This window comes from Mauremys reevesii, linkage group 2 (genome assembly GCF_016161935.1).
Source record: "Mauremys reevesii isolate NIE-2019 linkage group 2, ASM1616193v1, whole genome shotgun sequence".
NCBI classification, from domain to species: Eukaryota; Metazoa; Chordata; order Testudines; family Geoemydidae; genus Mauremys; species Mauremys reevesii.
The window spans coordinates 135,868,583-135,885,996 of NC_052624.1; the positions used below are offsets into that span (position 1 = coordinate 135,868,583).

A 17,414-nucleotide genomic window follows, 5' to 3' on the forward strand; every position below is an offset into this window, starting at 1 on the left:
CGGGGGTGGAGGGGCAGAGTAGAGGCCACAAAGCTGGTGGTGAAGAGACCTCAATCTGCAAAAATTTTGGGTCTCTCCCCTTATATAAGTGTAAGGTCCTACAGTGAGATCCTGAGTCCCACTGGCCTCTGGGAGCTGGTGCTTTTAGCCTTTACATGCATTGGGCACATGATGAGTCAGTAGTCCTACCCTCATTATATAAATCTTCCAATTACCTATTGTTTTCAATTAACTGTACATCCAGGAGGCTGTGAGGAAGACGGACAAAAAACCACTGAACTACTTGCCGATGTGGCCTTAAGGGGAAAAATTCCTCCCTGATCCCTAGAACACAGCCAATCAGTCAGACTCCTAGCAACAAAAAAGGGACTGCTCCTAAGCTACAACAAAGGGGAAGAAGGGGAGGGCAGCTAATTGGAGAGCAAGAGGCATTTGAAAAGCCTAGGCTAGCTTAAATAGGCAGTGAAGGGACACCTGGAAGCCAATTCACTGGCCCCATCACCTCCTGCTCCAGCCAATAGCTAAGCAAAAGACCAAAGGGGGAATGGGAAGTCACAGCCCCCATCCTTCCAGCATGCACTCTGGGCTTCTCACATGCCCTACCCAATGAAGGCAGTAAGAGAGTATTTCACTCAGCAAGCAGGGAATTTGAGATTTTGGAATGTGCTTTACCGGTCGATCTGTAACTGCCCGAGTTTATTAGCTTTCAGGGTCATCTTTTCTCCCTTATCTGTAAAAATGGGTGATGGATAGAGGGGAGTAGTTGCGTGAGACACTCGTGGAAAATTACTTTGTCATATTGATACTATTACTGGCTTATTTGATTTTATCTTGTGGTAACTTATTGGCCTATTTATGTGTATATTTTTGAAAGACGGGCAATCCTATTATAGAGCAGGAAAATTCCAAACCAATAGATCAGAGATCAACAACCTTCGGCATGGTGGCTGCGTGCCGAAGGTTGCCGATTCCTGCTATAGATAAGCATGTAACATGTATGCTGTCTTTTGTTAAGGCAACAGTGTATACACTTCAAAGATCCGAAGAAGTGAGCTGTAGCTCACGAAAGCTCATGCTGAAATAAATTTGTTAGTCTCTAAGGTGCCACAAGTACTCCTGTTCTTTTTGCGGATACAGACTAACACAGCTGCTACTCTGAAAACTTCAAAGATGTGACTCATGAATCCTGTACTACATCCTTGAAATTAGCCTGAGGTAACAAGTGACATTGCTCAAAGGCTCACTAGTTTAAAATATTTAAAATATTTCAAGTGTCTAGACAAATTGCATGAGAAGTTATTATACAGACCTGAAAAAAGTGTTTAAGCTACTGTTGGCACATTGTATATTCCAATACAACTATCAAACCTGGTATATGCCTGCATGAGAGGCAAACAGCAGTTTACCCCTTGTGGATAGCGGAGGCCACTAGAAGACAATGTTATTTGTAAGCCAGCTCAGGTAGTGACGAATCATTCAATCATGCAGAATTTCTAAGGTAAATAAGAAATATGCAGCTACACAGTACTAATGCCTGTGTTTAACTCGGATCATAAACACACCAGTTTGCCAAGGCAAATGAACATAGCTCAGCACTGCTAATGTTTGGAGCAAGTAGGGTGGCATGGAGGTCAGCTTCCTGATTGGATATTTAACTTATTTTAGGTGCAGCCGGGGAAATTCCAGCTGAAAGAAAGTGTCAAACTTACCACAGGATCCAAGTCAATGTCTAACTCTGGACTGATAACCTGAAGTGCTTGAAAAAGCATCAGCATGTTAATATACCAGCTGCTTGGTATTTGTAAGATGACAGTTTGCCTTCAGTTGTCCTTAAGAAAAACATTCTGGTTTAATGCTTACAGAATGGAAGTAAGACAGACAACTAGATTCCATTGTCAACTGTGCCACTGGTTTACCATCTGACAGTGAGCAAGTCGCAAAAATTTTCTCTTAGTCTAACTCAAGGTAAAATGAGAATAACATTTACTGATCTTTAAAGAGTTTGAGACCTTTTAATGAAAATTATGTTTATGTCCCACATGAACACCACTTTGATAGTTTCTAAACTGTGTATTTATCCTTAGCACCAGAAGCATTCCTCCACTAAGTTGTCACAAACGTGATTCTATTTCAATGCCTGTACTTCCTTGACTAGTTAAGTTAGTCTGTCATTTCTCATTGCAGTCTACCCCAATGTATACGTTTAACATTACATTTGCCCAAGAGACCATATAAAATAACATGCAGCATAATAGTGCTAACATGACAATGTTAGATCATGTTTATTTGGACACCAGAAGAACTTGGGAAGACTTATTCAGAATTTAAGGTACTGGGGGGTACATGCTGTAGTCTAACTAAGCTAGAGATAGTGACCATTTAACTTTAGAACACAGTGGGATAATGAACCATAAGATTAAAAAGGGAATATTCCTCGCCTCTGCAACTGCTAGGAATAAAACCAGAGTGATTTGGTTCTATCTGCCTCAGATGAAAAGAAAGTATCTCTTAAAAAATGGCATTGGCTCTTTCTGCGGAAAAGAAATCGAGCTTTAATTAGCTGCTTGATTCTTTTCAATGTTAGGATTAATACTGAATTGCTATGACTTACTGAAGCCACTCTGCTCAGGAGGCTCATCTTCTCATAATACAATATTATGCCCTTATATAAAATGCACAAAAAGCAAAGGATATGAAGTGCTGATTTGACACACTTTAATTCAATGCATCAGAAGCCTGTGTTACTTTAGCACAGAGCAAGATCTAACACTGTCCAAGTTTCCTGTCAGAAGACCTATTTGGAATGATTTTTTTAAACACACACACGCACACATACATTATGTCTTTTTCAAGTTTTCTGTTCTGATTTAGAAACTTTCCAAACAAAATAAAGGCACTGTGTAAGCTCAACCCTCCAAAATAAGCTGTGAAGATTTTTCCATATGAGCTATAGCTGGTAACCACATTTTACAAGCTTGACCTGCTGTGTTCACAAAGCATATGAGTTTCCTGAATCAGACTTGGAGATCATAAAAACTCCACCTGTACGTCTACAGAATTTGTATTTTCCTTGAATCAAAGAACAGAGTTTATAAACGATGCCTGATGTGCACGTAAAGTTTATGTTCCCTGAACTGGATTTTGGAGATTACAAATTACATAGTCTATGAGAAAACAGAATAAGATTCTGTGATTTTTTTTTAATGTATTGGTCAGTAAATGAAGTACATTTACCATTATTTTTAAAAAAAAGTTTAAAAGACGTAAATGTATCTCTCTCCAGGCTTGGGCCTTTGACTTTGTGAAGTAAAATGGGACCTGTAATACCTGCGCGTGTCATCACACCAACCAAAAATGCTTTTTCATATAATGCAACTTAGACAGCATGGTGAGTTGTATTTATATTTTTATTTTTAAACAGGGTTTCAAATGACTTTGGCTCAAAAAACTTACAAGGCTCCCTTGTTAAAATAATGTGCTGAAGGTAAGTGCCAGAGGTAATAGTGAATTGGGTCATTTTCAAAATCAGTGGAACTATTTATGTGTTTTGTTTTTGTATTTGTATTTGTCCTCTCTAGTAACTGCACCTACAGCTGCCAGCAGTTTAATCCAAATCTGAATGATCCCATTTGGAAAGTTAGCTAAAAACTTCTCATAGTAGGAAACACTTGCCACTGCTACCAAAAATAAGGACTAATAACCAAGCAGTCAACCATGTGAAAGTGGTCTGCTGATGAGATTCCAGACATTGTGGTGGAAGCAAGGAATCTCTTCTTCCATTCCTGTACAGCCACAGCATGAGATTTTAAGAAACCTGTGTTGCAATTGGTCAGGCTCAGCTGGTGCTTTTACAACCAACAATGGTGACATTTTCCTTACATTTATCTGTCTTAGGCCAGTGTTCAAAGGAAACATTGGAGGATGCAGCTTAAAATTCTGTCTTATTTAAAAGACAAAAAATTTTGTTTAAAAGTGACCTCACTTAAAAATGCCCCCGAAGTCCAGTAGTTTCCAAGTGCAGACAGACAACACTCTTACACCCATTACTGATGTAGCATATTAAATTGTAACCTGTGGCCTAGCTGTTTACAGGCCAAATCCTGTGCGGCATTGAGCACCTGCACCTCCCCTAGAAGTTCATGGTAGTAGCAGGTGCTCAGTTTGAATTTAGGCAATAGCTACTCTGTGCGCCTTTCCAGGACTTTACAATGCATAAAATACAAAAATAAAATACAAAAACAGAAATAAACTTGCTTTATACATCACATGGTCAAAATTTTGTACAGTTGTTCTGAGGTCCAGGAGGTGGTGAGAGACAGACCAGCTGAAATCTCTGGATAAAGATGAAAGGGAAAAAAATAGTGGGGGACATGAGGGAAAGGAGCAACTATAGACCATGAATTGAGGAAGAGGTGGTGGATGAGGCATTTCTACTACAAATAGAAATAACCAAATCACAAGCCCTGCTAGTAATGCAGAACTTTAACTATCTACACATTTGTTGGAAAAAATAATACAGCAAAACACAATTTCCAAAAACTTATTGAAATGTATTGGGGACAACTTTTTGTTTCCAAAAGTGGAGGAAGTAATGAGGGGGGGAGGGAACAGCCATTTTAGACTTGATTCTGACCAACAGGGAGGAATTGGAAGCAAATCTGAAGGTGGAAGGCAGTTTGGATAAAAGTGATCACAAAATGACAGATTTCATGATTCTAAAGAAGAAAGGAGCAAGAGCAGCAGAATTAGGATAATGGACTTCAAAAAAGCTAACTTTAACAAACTCAGAGAACTGGTAGATAAAATCCCATGGCAATAAAAATCTAAGGAAAACAGAAGTTCAGGAGAGATGGCAGTTTCTCAAGGAGACAACATTAAAGGAAACTATCCCAATGTGAAGGAAAGATAGCAAGACTAGTAAGAAGCCGATATGGCTCCATTACGGGCTCTTTAATGCCTGAAAATCAAAAAGAAATCCTACGAAAAGTGGTAACAAGGACAAACTGCTAAGGAGGGGTACAAAAGAAGAGCGCAGGCATGCAGGGACAAAATCAGAAAGGCTAAGGCACAAAATGAGTTAGACCTAGCAAGAGACATAAAAGGCAGTAAGAAAAGGTTCTCTGACTACATTAGGAGCAAGACAATGATGAAGGAAAGTGTAAATCTGCTACTTAGTGAGGAAGGGGAAGTAATATTTGAGGATATAAAGGCAGCTGCGGTGTTTAATGCCTATTTTGTTTTAGTCTTCACTAAAAAGGTTAATTGTGACCAGATACTCAACCCAATTAATATTAACAACAAAAGGAAAGGAACCCAAGCCACAATAGGGAAAGAATATTTAGATAAGTTTGATGTATTCAAGTCAGTAGGGTCTAATGAAATTCATCTGAGGGTACTTAAGGAATTAGCTGAAGCAATCTCGGAACTGTTAGCAATTATCTTCGAGAACTCCTGGAGGACGGGTGAGTCCCAATAGACTGGAGAAGGGAAAACATAATACCTATCTTTAAAACAGGGAATAAAGAGGACCCAGGGAACTATAGTCCAGTCAGTCTAATTTTGATATTTGGAAAGATACTGGAACAAATTATTAAACAATTTGTAAGCACGTACAGGAAAACAGGATAATAAGGAACAGCAAGTATGGATTTGTCAAGAACAAATCGTGCTAAACCAACCTAATTTCCTTCTTTGACACAGTTACTGGACAACTGGCTAGGGCAGAAGGTGGGCAAACTATGGCCCGCGGGCCACATCCAGCCCAGAGGACCCTCCTACTTGGCCCCTGAGCTCCTGGCCCAGGAGGCTAGCCCCCAGCCCCTCCCCTGCTGTTCCTCCTCCCCCACAGCCTCAGCTCACCGCGCCACCGGTGCAATGCTCTGGTCGGTGGGACTGTGAGTTCTTGCTGGGAAGCGCAGCTGGAGCACCGCAGCCTGACCCGGTGCTCTGTGCTGCGCGCGGCGTGGCTGGCTCCAGCTGGGCGGCGCGGGTGCCTGTCCTGGTGCTCTGGGTGGTGCGGCTGTAGCGCCGCCAGCCACCGGTGCTCCAGGCAGTGGGGTAAGGGGGCAGAGAGAAGGGGGGATTGGATAGAGGGGCAGGGGACTTCAGGATGGTGGTCAGGGGGTGGGGGTGTGGATGGGGTTGGGGCAGTCCGAGGGCAGGGAACAGGGGATTAAATGGGGGCAGGGATCCTGGGGGAGGCAGTCAGGAAGGAGAGGGGGGGTTGGATGGGACAGCGGGGGGCAGTTGGGGCAGGGAGTCCGGGGGCAGTCAGGCAGAAGGGGTGGTTGGGGCAGTCAGAAATGAGAGGAGGGGCTGGATGGGGCAGCAGGGGCAGTCGGGGTGGGCAGTCTGGGGGCGGTCAGGGGACAGGGGAGAGGGGTTGGATGGAACAAGAGTCCCAGGGGGGCTGTCAGGGAGGCAAGAAGCAGGGGGGGTTAGATAGGGGGCAGAGGCCGGGCCATGCCTGGCTGTTTGGGGAGGCACAGCCTCCCCTAACTGGCCCTCCATACAATTTCAGAAACTCGATGTGGCCTTCAGGCCAAAAAGTTTGCCCACCCCGGGCTAGGGGGAATGCAGCAGACATAATATATCTTGATTTTAATGCAGTCCCACATAGCATTCTTAGAAGCAAACTGGAGAAATGTGGTCTAGATGAAATTATTAAAATGTGGGTACAAACCTGGTTGAGAGACCGTACTCAAAGAGTAGTTCTCAATGGTTCACTGTCAGGCTGGGAGGACATATCTAATGGGGTTTTTACAGGGGTCAGTCCTGGGTCCAGCACTAGTCAATATTTTCATTAATGACTTGGATAAAGGACTGGAGTCTATGCATTGCAAATCTCCGGATGACACCAAGGTGGGAGGAGTCTGAAGCACTCTGGAAGAGAGGATTAGAATTCAAGAAGACCTTCACAAATTAGAGAACTGATCAAAATCAATAAAATGAAATTCAATAAAAGACAAATGCAAAGCATTTCACTTAGGAAGAAAAAAAATCAAACGCACAACTACAAAACAGGGAAAAGCGGGTAGGTGGTAGTACTCTGAGTCAACATTTGCAAAATGTTGAGGCATTTGTGAAAAAGGCTAATATTCTGGCATGTGTTAAGAGGAGTGTTGTAAGTAAGACAAGGAAGGTAACTGTCTCCCTCTGCTTGGCACTGATGATGTCTCAGTGTTCAAATATGTTAAGGGCTGTTATAAATAGGATTGCAATCAATTGTCCTCTATGTCCACTGAACATAGAACAAGCAGCAGTACCGGGTTTACAATGATGCCAGTGGCACCATGGTGCTGGGCCCACACTCAAAAGGGGCCCTGCCCTGCCCCATTCCACTTGCACTGCGCCCAGAGCAGCTAGCTCCTCTCCGTCCCCAGCTCCCCCCCCCCCCCACCATTCTCATCTCTTGGCCCGCCCAGAGCTTCCCTCTGCCTCAGCCCTGCCTGCCGGCTCCTCCCCACCCCCTGATCCCTCCCCCCACCCACTGCTTGTTCTTCTCAGCTGGTGGCTGGCTGAGGGCTCCCCTCTGCGCCCATCACCAGCAGGCAGGTGCTGGCAGAGAGGAGCCCTCAGCTGCTGCCTCTCCAGGTCAGTGACCGTCCACTTTGGGCTCCCTGGGGGCGGGGCCCACCTCTCCATGCCGCTCTGCGGAAGCAGCGGGATGGGGAAGTTGGCAGCTGCCTGCCCCCTACTCATGCAAGGAAATGCCTCCTCCGCTGTGGGCACCATCAGCACCAGGCAGGTAGGGGCTCTGGGGGATGGGGATGCTCTGTGCTCCCAAGCTTCAGCTGTCCAGCCCCTCTGTCAAGGTTCCTTCCCCACTTTGAACTCTAGGGTACAGATGTGGGGACCTGCATGAGAATCTCTAAGCTTAACTACCAGCTTAGATCTGATTTTGCTGCCACCACCCAAATTATTTATGAGTCATTTGGGAAACTATCTACATCCCCCCTAAAATATCTCCCTCCCAAGTACTATAACCCTTCCCTGGGTAGCCTTGAGAGACTTCTCCACCAAGTTCCTGGTGAACACCAATCCAAACCCTTAGATCTTAAAACAAGGAGAAATTAACCATTCCTCCCCCCACCAATTCCTGGTGAGTCCAGATCCAACCCCCTTGGATCTTAAAACAAGGAAAAATCAATCAGGTTCTTAAAAAGAAGGCTTTTAATTAAAGAAAAATGTAAAAATCATCTCTGTAAAATCAGGATGGAAAATAACTTTTCAGGGTAATCAGATTCAAAGAGCCCAGAGGAACCCCCTCTAGCCTTAGGTTCAAAGTACAGCAATCAGAGGTAAACCCTCTAGCACAGGGGTAGGCAACCTATGGCACGTGTGCCAAAGGCGGCACGCGAGCTGATTTTCAGTGGCACTCACACTGCCCGGGTCTTGGCCACAGGTCCGGGGGGCTCTGCATTTTAATTAATTGTAAATGAAGCTTCTTAAATGTTTTAAAAACCTTATTTACTTTACATACAACAATAGTTTAGATATATTATAGACTTATAGAGACCTTCCAGAAATGTTAAAATGTATTACTGGCACGCGAAACCTTAAATTAGAGTGAATAAATGAAGACTCGGCACACCACTTCTGAAAGGTTGCCGACCCCTGCTCTAGCACAAGGAACATTTATAAGTTGAGGAAACAAAGATAAAACTAACATGCCTTGCCTGGCTGTTACTTACAAGTTTGAAATATGAGAGACTTGTTCAGAAAGATTTGGAGAGCCTGGATTGATGTCCGGTCCCTCTTAGTCCCAAGAGCGAACAACCCCCAAAACAAAGAGCACACAAACAAAAGCCTTCCCCCCACCAAGATTTGAAAGTATCTTGTCCCCTTATTGGTCCTTTGGGTCAGGTGTCAGCCAGGTTACCTGAGCTTCTTAACCCTTTACAGGTAAAAGGATTTTGGTGTGTCTGACCAGGAGGGATTTTATAGTACTGTACACAGGAGGGCTGTTCCCTTCCCTTTATAGTTATGACACCCCCCTAGCACTGTGCTGGTAGGGGGGATCCCTGCTGCACGGGCTTGGTAGGGCATGGGGGAGTGGGTCTCTGGGGAGGATGCTGAGCTGTGAGGAGGTGAGAGGCTCAGGCGCTGGGCGAGGTTTGTGTGTTTTGGGATGCTAGGCAGTAGGAGGGTCTGTGTGAGGTGCTGTGTAGTTGTGGTGGTGGGGCTGTGGTGAAGGACACTGGGCAGTTGGGGAAATCTGTGTGTGTTGGAGCACTACAGAGTAGGGGTTTTGTGTGGGGCGCTGGGCAGTTGTGGTGGGGCTGAGGAGGGGCACTGGGCAGGGGTGGTGGCGTGCACTGTGCATTTGTGTGTGGGGGGGTGCTGGGCACAGCGGGTCTGGGGGATGCTGTGGGGGGTGTGTGCTGTGTGGTGCAGCATGGTCCGTTCCCAAAGGGAAGGGGCACACTGGCAGCACAGGGCTGGGTGGGCCAGTGTGTGTCTGGCGACTGCTGGTTTGTAAACAGTGCCCTAGCATTGGGTGGAGTGGGTCCGTCCCCACCTTGCCATGCCCCATTGTCCCTGGCCAGCCCCTCGCTCCGGGGACCGACCTCACTGTGCCATGTTCCATTGCTCCCATAAGGGCCAACAATATGTTTGGTGCCGGGCCCACAAAACATTAATCAGCCCTGACAAGTAGTAATGAGCTTAATCTGCAGCAAGGGAGATTTAGCTTGGATATTAGGAACAACTATAATGGAGTTAAACTCTGGAATAGGCTTACAATGGAGGTTGTGCAATCCCCATCATTGGAGGTTTCTAAGAACAGATTGGACAAACACCCTTCAGGGATGATTTAGGTTTACTTGGTCCTGCCTCAGAGGGATGGGCTTGATGACCTCTGACGATCCCTTTCTGCCCTACATTTCTATGATTCCATGAAAGTTAAAATTTTATTGAGGTTTGTTGAAAATGCCTTTCTTGTTGTATGCCTTAAAGGACAAGGAAATCCCAAGAATTATTTTAACATGTATTTTGTCCCCATTAGCCTGTTTGGATGTTACAGAAATAAATGCATTTCTTGAATATTCATAAAGAACTTCTCTTAAACATCATTCTGACAGTACAGAAAGTAATGACCAGAGTGCTGACAGATGAATTCAGTGAATTATTTCACATGTACTACCAGAGAAACTATGCAATGAAAGAAAGCTTCAAGTTTTAAAAGGATATCATTTTTATTAGACTAAACTTCATTCCTGGTTGGAGACAGAGTTATGTCATGACACAGTTTAAATGAGTGGCAGTTGCATCTGGGTGAACTGAGAAGGAATTTTATACTTTAAAATCCTTTTTCTCCCTATGTTAAATATTAATCACCATGGAACTTTGTAATGGACTAATCTCAAGGATACTTTTGGTCACCTGGTCTCAAGAAATAATAAATACAACAAAAGCAATACTACTAAGCATGGGGAAAAAAAGTTGGCTATATTAGCTTCAATCTTTTTCAGTGCAAGAATGAGAAATAGTTGAAGTCTGACAGACAACATTACACTTTTGAACATTGTCCATGCACTGACTAAACTGCTAGAGAATCAGTTTAAGGAGAATAAAATATATTTCAATAGATACACACACTGAATATCTGTTCATAGGGAAGACCAACTCAAATAAAGTATCATAACACTTAGTATTCTATACATTGTTCAAAAACAATGTTGTTTCATTAGACTGTGTGTTGAAATGCTTAGTAATAAATAAACATGTTATTCTGTTGATATAGTCACATGCTTTGATAAGGTATGTGCCAGGACATTCCTTGCTAAGTTAAGTGACTAATCAGATGCTGTGCTAGTAAGCACACCCTCAACTGTCATCAGAACCTGGACGTTTGCACAAGACACCCAGAGAAAAAAAGCTGTCACTGTAGGTTCTTGTGTCCTCTGTAAATAATTTCCGTATTACGTTTTGTAATCTAATGCTTGTATTTAGTGAACCAACATACAAGTAAAGGTCAAAACCTACCACTTTTTAAGTTCGCTCTCACACATTATCATCTCCTCTCTCTCTCTCTGCCCCCACTCTACAGGCACTAAGCTTTAACATCATTTTTATTTAGGAGCAACAAAAAATATTTTAGTAATTGTTTCTGGGTGTCTCATTTCATTCACTATAACAGTAATGTGAAACACATTCCTGGAATTCTTAAATTAACTGAAGCCAGCATTCTTTTTTCTTTTAAAATTCTGAAATTTCTCCTTTCTGAAATTTGCAATGTGATTTACAAACTGAAGTTAGAAACAATTAATAGTAATTAGCTCATTATCATGTAACTTTGGTTTGTTATGAGTGCTGAAAATATTTTCTCTAGTCACAGATTTCAGGAAAACAGCTTTCTTAATTGAAAATATTTATTTTCATTGCTGTATCTACAGTACATTGCCTATAGCTGAATGTTTTGCTTTATAGAATTTACAAGACTTTTTAAAAAAAATGCAAAGGGGATACTGGGAAAGTGTTTAAAATTATTAGCTTTCTGAAACAAAATGTAACAGCATGGAAAAGGGTGATGATGCCAGGGCAGCAGCAAGATGACTGGAGGTTCTATGCCCATGTTCTAGCATCAGAAAGCACAGCAAGGCATCTGAAGTATTATCAGACACTCAGGTTCTGAGTAATGGATCAAAGCTTAGGAACAACTGCTTTATTACACCATCTCTGTACAGGACCACATGCATATTCTTGTAACTAGATTGCTGCTCACCAGCTTTGTGTAAAAGGACTGATACTTGTGACTGGCAGTGGCTGTGGTGAATGATCCCTGAAAATAGGAGATAAATGCTCCATGCAAACATATGTCACATAACATGACAAGGTTTTAGGTTGAACCATGTAGTCTTTTCTGTAGGGAGTATACCTTTCCCTAATCCACCCATGTTTTCAAGGAAATCTCCCCATGGATATTTCCTCCCTATAGCCCCACATACCACATTTTTTTTTCCCTTTCAGAAAGGATCTGGACTTGTACTTTTTAAAAATGCTATTTATATTTTTGGTAGAATTTGGCCGTTAGATTTTTGAGTTTGACATAACTGGTGTCATTTACTTTTAATGTAGTCTTTCTTGCTTACTAGAAAAGAGATCTATAGAAAGTTTTAGCATATTGCATTTATGGAATGAGTTAGGTTCTATGAAAATTTCTCATTAAATTGTCACTTGCATTATGATCCAGAAAAGCCACTTAAGCAAACAGTGTCATTTTTTCTTTAATACTGAAAGTACTCTCTGTGTTGTAAGTGACACTACGGAACTCTCTTAACAATATAGTTTATAAATACCCTCTAAGAAGACAAGCCAAATGACTGAAGGATTATAAGTTCTCTCTACCAGTTGTTCAAGTATTAAAATGGCAAGCAGTAAGAGTACAGGGGGGAAAAGTAACAAACAGCCAATGCTGAAAACTTACGTGTGCAACAGAATAAACATTCAGAGAAGCATGCTGAATTACTATTGTGGAACTCTCGTAATTCAAGTTTATTTTCCACCCCCTAATAAGGTCAAGTACAGACATCCCAGAATGATGTTTGCTTTTTTTTTTTTTTTGCAAGTGTTACACTGTTGACTCATATTCAGCTTGTGATCCACTATGACCTCCAGATCCCTTTCCACAGTACTCCTTCCTAAGCAGTCATTTCCCATTTCACATGTGTGCAACCAATTATTCCTTCCTAAGTGGAGTACTTTGCATTTGTCCTTATTGAATTTCATCCTATTTACTTCAGACCATTTCTCCAGATCATTTTGAATTTTAATCCTATCCTCTAAGACACTTGCAACCCCTCCCACCATGGTATCATCCGCAAACTTTATAAGCATACTCTTTATGCCAGTATCTAAATCACTGATGACAATACTGAAAAGAATCAGACCCAGAACTGATCCCTGAGGGACCTCACTCGATATGCTCTTCCAATTTGACTGTGAACCACTGATAATTCTGGGAATGGTTTTCCAAACAGTTTTGCACCCACCTTCTAGAAGCTCCATCTAGGTTGCATTTCCCTAGTTTGTTTATGAGAAGATCATGCGAGACATTATTGAAAGCCTTACTAAAGTCAAGATATACCACATCTACCACTTCCCCCAACCACAAGGCTTGTCAAAGAAAGCTATTAGGTTGGTTTGACATGATTTGTTCTCGACAAATACATGCTGACTATTACTTACCACCTTATTATCTTCTAGGTCTTCGCAAACTGATTTTTAATTATTTGTTCCATTATTTTTCCAGGTACTGAAGTTAAGCTGACTGGTCTGTAACTCCCCAGGTTGTCCTTATTCCCCTTTATATACATGGACAAATATTGTGCCATTTTCCAATCCTCTGGAATCTCTCCTATCTTCCCTGACTTTTTGAAGATAATTGCTAATGGTTCAGATATTTCCTCTCTCAGCTCCTTGAGTATTCTAGGATCTATTTCATCAGACTCTGGTGATTTGAAGGCATCTAACTTGTCTAAGTAATATTTAACTTGTTCTTTCCCTATTTTAGCCTCTGATCTTACTTCATTTTCACTGACATTTACTATGTTAGATGTCCAATTGTTACTAATTTTTTTGGTGAATAGTGAAACAAAAAAGTCATTTAGCACTTCTTCCATTCCTACATTTTCTGTTACCGTGTTCCCTCTTCATTGATTAACAGGCCTACCCAGTCCTTGGTCTTCCTCTTGCTTCTAATGTATTTGGAGAATGTCTTCTTGTTACCCTTTATGTCTCTAGCTAGTTTAATCTGGTTTTGTGCCTTGGCTTTTCTAATTTTGTCCCTACATACTTGTGTTATTTTATATTCATCCTCTGTAGTTTGACCTAGTTTCCACTTTTTCTAGGACTCTTTTTTGAGTTTCAGATCATTGAAGATCTCCCAGTTAAGCTAGGGTGGTCTCCTACCATACTTCCTATCTTTCCTACCCAGTGGGATAGTTTGCTCGTGTGTCCTTAATAATGTCTCTTTGAAAAAGTGCCAACTCTCTTGAACTGTTTTTCCCTTTAGAATACCTGGTGTTGTGAAGGATGAATGTTTTACTGGCATGTGTTTGAGATGATCACATCATTCACCAGTGGCAAAGCTGTAAGCAAATAATATAGGTTGTTCCAAATGCATGCCAATAAAACTTATGTATCAGAGGGGTAGCCGTGTTAGTCTGGTTCTGTAGAAGCAGCAAAGAATCCTGTGGCACCTTATAGACTAACAAACGTTTTGCAGCATGAGCTTTCGTGGGTGAATACCCACTTCTTCAGATGCAAGCAGTGGCCACTGCTTGCATCCGAAGAAGTGAGTATTCACCCACGAAAGCTCATGCTGCAAAACGTCTGTTAGTCTATAAGGTGCCACAGGATTCTTTGCTGCTTCAATAAAACTTATGTCACTCCACACCATGATGTTCTGTATGCACCACATTATTAAAACATGCTCTCTTTAAAATGTTTTAGAGGAGTTTAAAAAATGATTATTGGGACTTTTTTATTCATCCAACTGTAAAGCCATATGCCTCAGTTGCCATGAATACAGCTGTACGGGATTCAAAGGGGGAAAGAAATTAAAACTATTACATTAAAAATACCTCCAAAAATGGCCTAAATAGCTTTTCTGTACAAAAATTGGTCACTCCTTTAAATCCAAATTCTATAATCAACTGGAAAACTAAGAATATCCCCTTTCCAAATGTATAATGTTTCCATTTCTATCTCTGCATGACAGTGAAATGTAAATTTATAATATTTTAAGTTTAGAAAAAATTGTTACTGGCCCAGGATTGAATCCCACCTATCTTGGAACTCAGGCAAGGGTAATCTGAGGAGGGAGGAGGAGGAGGAAATTCCACATCTGGAAGCAAAAGGAGGAAATGATTTTATGGTAGAGTGAGCTGCAACAAAATGGGGGTGATTTGAAGCTGCTCATGAGTTTGGAACGTCAGAACAATTCCCAAGAGATGGCTTAGTTGGCACTGATGTGGTCATAAGCATGTGATAAATTGTACAGGCAATTTTATCATATGAATAGCACATAGGCATATTATTAAATAGGCAAATGTAATTTCATTTGAATTTGCATGCCTGAAATCAAAACTAAGATGTGAATAACCTTATTAAATACATTACTTTGTTCTACATTACTAGTTTTCTTCTAAAAACATTTTTTAGACAGTAAATCAGAAAATAACTACAAATACTTAAAGGAAAATCCTCCCCTTTCATAAAGGACATGAGTAGGGGACAGACATGCCACTTTAGCACTTTACATAATGCCGTCATATAGTTATAGGTCAAGGTAGCACAGGCAGGGCTACTGCCAATATGCTGCTAGACACTGTTTTTCCTTTTGATCGAGGCAGCAGATGCTCCTGGCTAGTGTACACTCCATCAACCAGGTACAAGGGCTAGTTGCCAGTGGGCAATGGACACACCTTCTATCTAGCAGTCAGCATCTCTTTGGAACTGTGGTGTGCAGGCCAACTCAACGCCACACAGTCTTCAGCCCTAGGCAGAGGTCCGGACCAACTACTTGCACAGGGAGGAAGAGATTCCCTGTGTTTTCTTCCCCTCTCTCCACCTTGTGCACCAACACAACAGAGGTTAGGATCTAGCCCTTATCCAATACCACAATATTAAATAATGCAATACTGAAAAATTCTCAGTAAGGAAAACAGGAAAGAAGGAATGATATGGCAAAGATTGAGCATAACGCTCAAATATGCAGTTCAGAACCTGTATTATTGTTAATTTATAGTTGATCTCATTCATCAGTAAAGTATTATAGGTACATACATTTTAAAAATATGGAGATAAGTTATTTAAAGAAGGATTTACTAATGGTGTTTATCCTTTAATGCTCTAGTTGACAACCGCCCGGGAGAGCTGTCCCTTTGCTTGTCATTTTCAGAGGACAAAGGGTCTTGGAGTGATGTTCTAACTACCTTGATTCTCTAAGGAGTAATTTTCCTTTACGATCCAGAAGCCTCTCTTTGCAAACTAAATTGGATGTGGGTCCAAAGATTCTGTGGTAAACACACTTCACCACCTTCCATTCCAAGCACTCTAATGTAAGCAAACAGCTGCATTTATGTATTTTGAAAAACTACCAAAGCAAAACACTACACAGCCCACAAAGAGGATGAGAGAAAAGAGGAGACCCACATTACATTGTCTAATACATCAGTGGAAGCACTGCGATACAATAATACCGAATGAGGAAGACATAAATACCTATTTAGAAAAGAATAAAAGCTGAATCTTGTGTTTCCGTGTCACATTATGGATTGCTAGCTTTCCAGTGCACAGCTAGAGCTGAGTAGAATTTTTAAATGATGTCACTAAGTCTGTGCCTTACACCTCAAGGCCATTGTTTCAAATGTTGTCAGTAGTAAGGTAACTGAAAATCATTACCATCTAACAGCTGTTTGGTAGCCTGTGTAAAGTAATAATGCCTTACATTTCTATAGCATTTTTATTCAGAAGGTTCCCAAATTACTTCATAGACTGTACATAAGATTCATTTCATCCACTAATGAAATACAGCTAATCTACCCCAATGACACTATACAAACATTTGTGTGTGTGGGATAAATATAGGGGGGTTAGACAGACAAAATTAGCCAGCTGTGATAGTCCAATGCCTAGTAATAGGTTTCACAACCATCATTAATTGGTATCCATGGTAGCCATTTTAGAGATGCTAGCAACTGACAGAGCATTGAATTGATCTATAGTAGAACCTAAGAATTATGAACACCTCGGGAATGGAGGCTGTTCGTAACTCTGAGATGTTTGTAACTCTGAACAAAATGTTATGGTTGTTCTTAAAAAAGTTTACCACCTAACATTGACTTAATACAGCTTTGAAACTTTACTATGCAGCGGGAAAAGGCTGCTTTGAACCATCTTAATTTAAATTAAACACAGAAACAGTTCCCTGACCTTGTCAAAAAATTTTTTTTGAACTTTCCCTTTATTTTTTAGTAGTTTACATTTAACACAGTACTGTACATTTTATTTTTATTTTTTTGGTCTCTGCTGCTGTCCGAGTGCATATTTGTGGTTCCAAACAAGGTGTGTGATTGAGTGGTCAGTTCGTAACTCTGGTGTTCATAACTCCGAGGTTCTACTGTACTGTTTCAGTCTAGTGCTGGTCACTACTGACCAGGCATGCATTGGAGAGGGGAACTTTGTACTGACACTTCTAAGAATGGAAGACATCACTCTTCAGAGCTGTAAATCCAGCATCTTTCAAGAAGTAACTTCAAATTAAACACATTGTAAGTGGCAGAAAACCCAGAAGAGGACAATACTTTTTAAAGAAGAAAATGGTAACATTCAAAAAGAAGGTTGATTTTTAAAATCTGATACTTGACTGAATAATATATTGTGATACAATTCAAATAAAAAATGTTATG

General features: G+C 41.4%; 1 protein-coding gene across 2 annotated transcripts in view; it reads right to left on the reverse strand.

Moving 5' to 3' along the window:
- The window catches only part of RETREG1 (reticulophagy regulator 1), a 103,818-nt gene that overhangs the window by 55,563 nt on the left and 30,841 nt on the right, over positions 1–17,414 (reverse strand). The gene's annotated exons all lie outside the window — the stretch shown is intronic.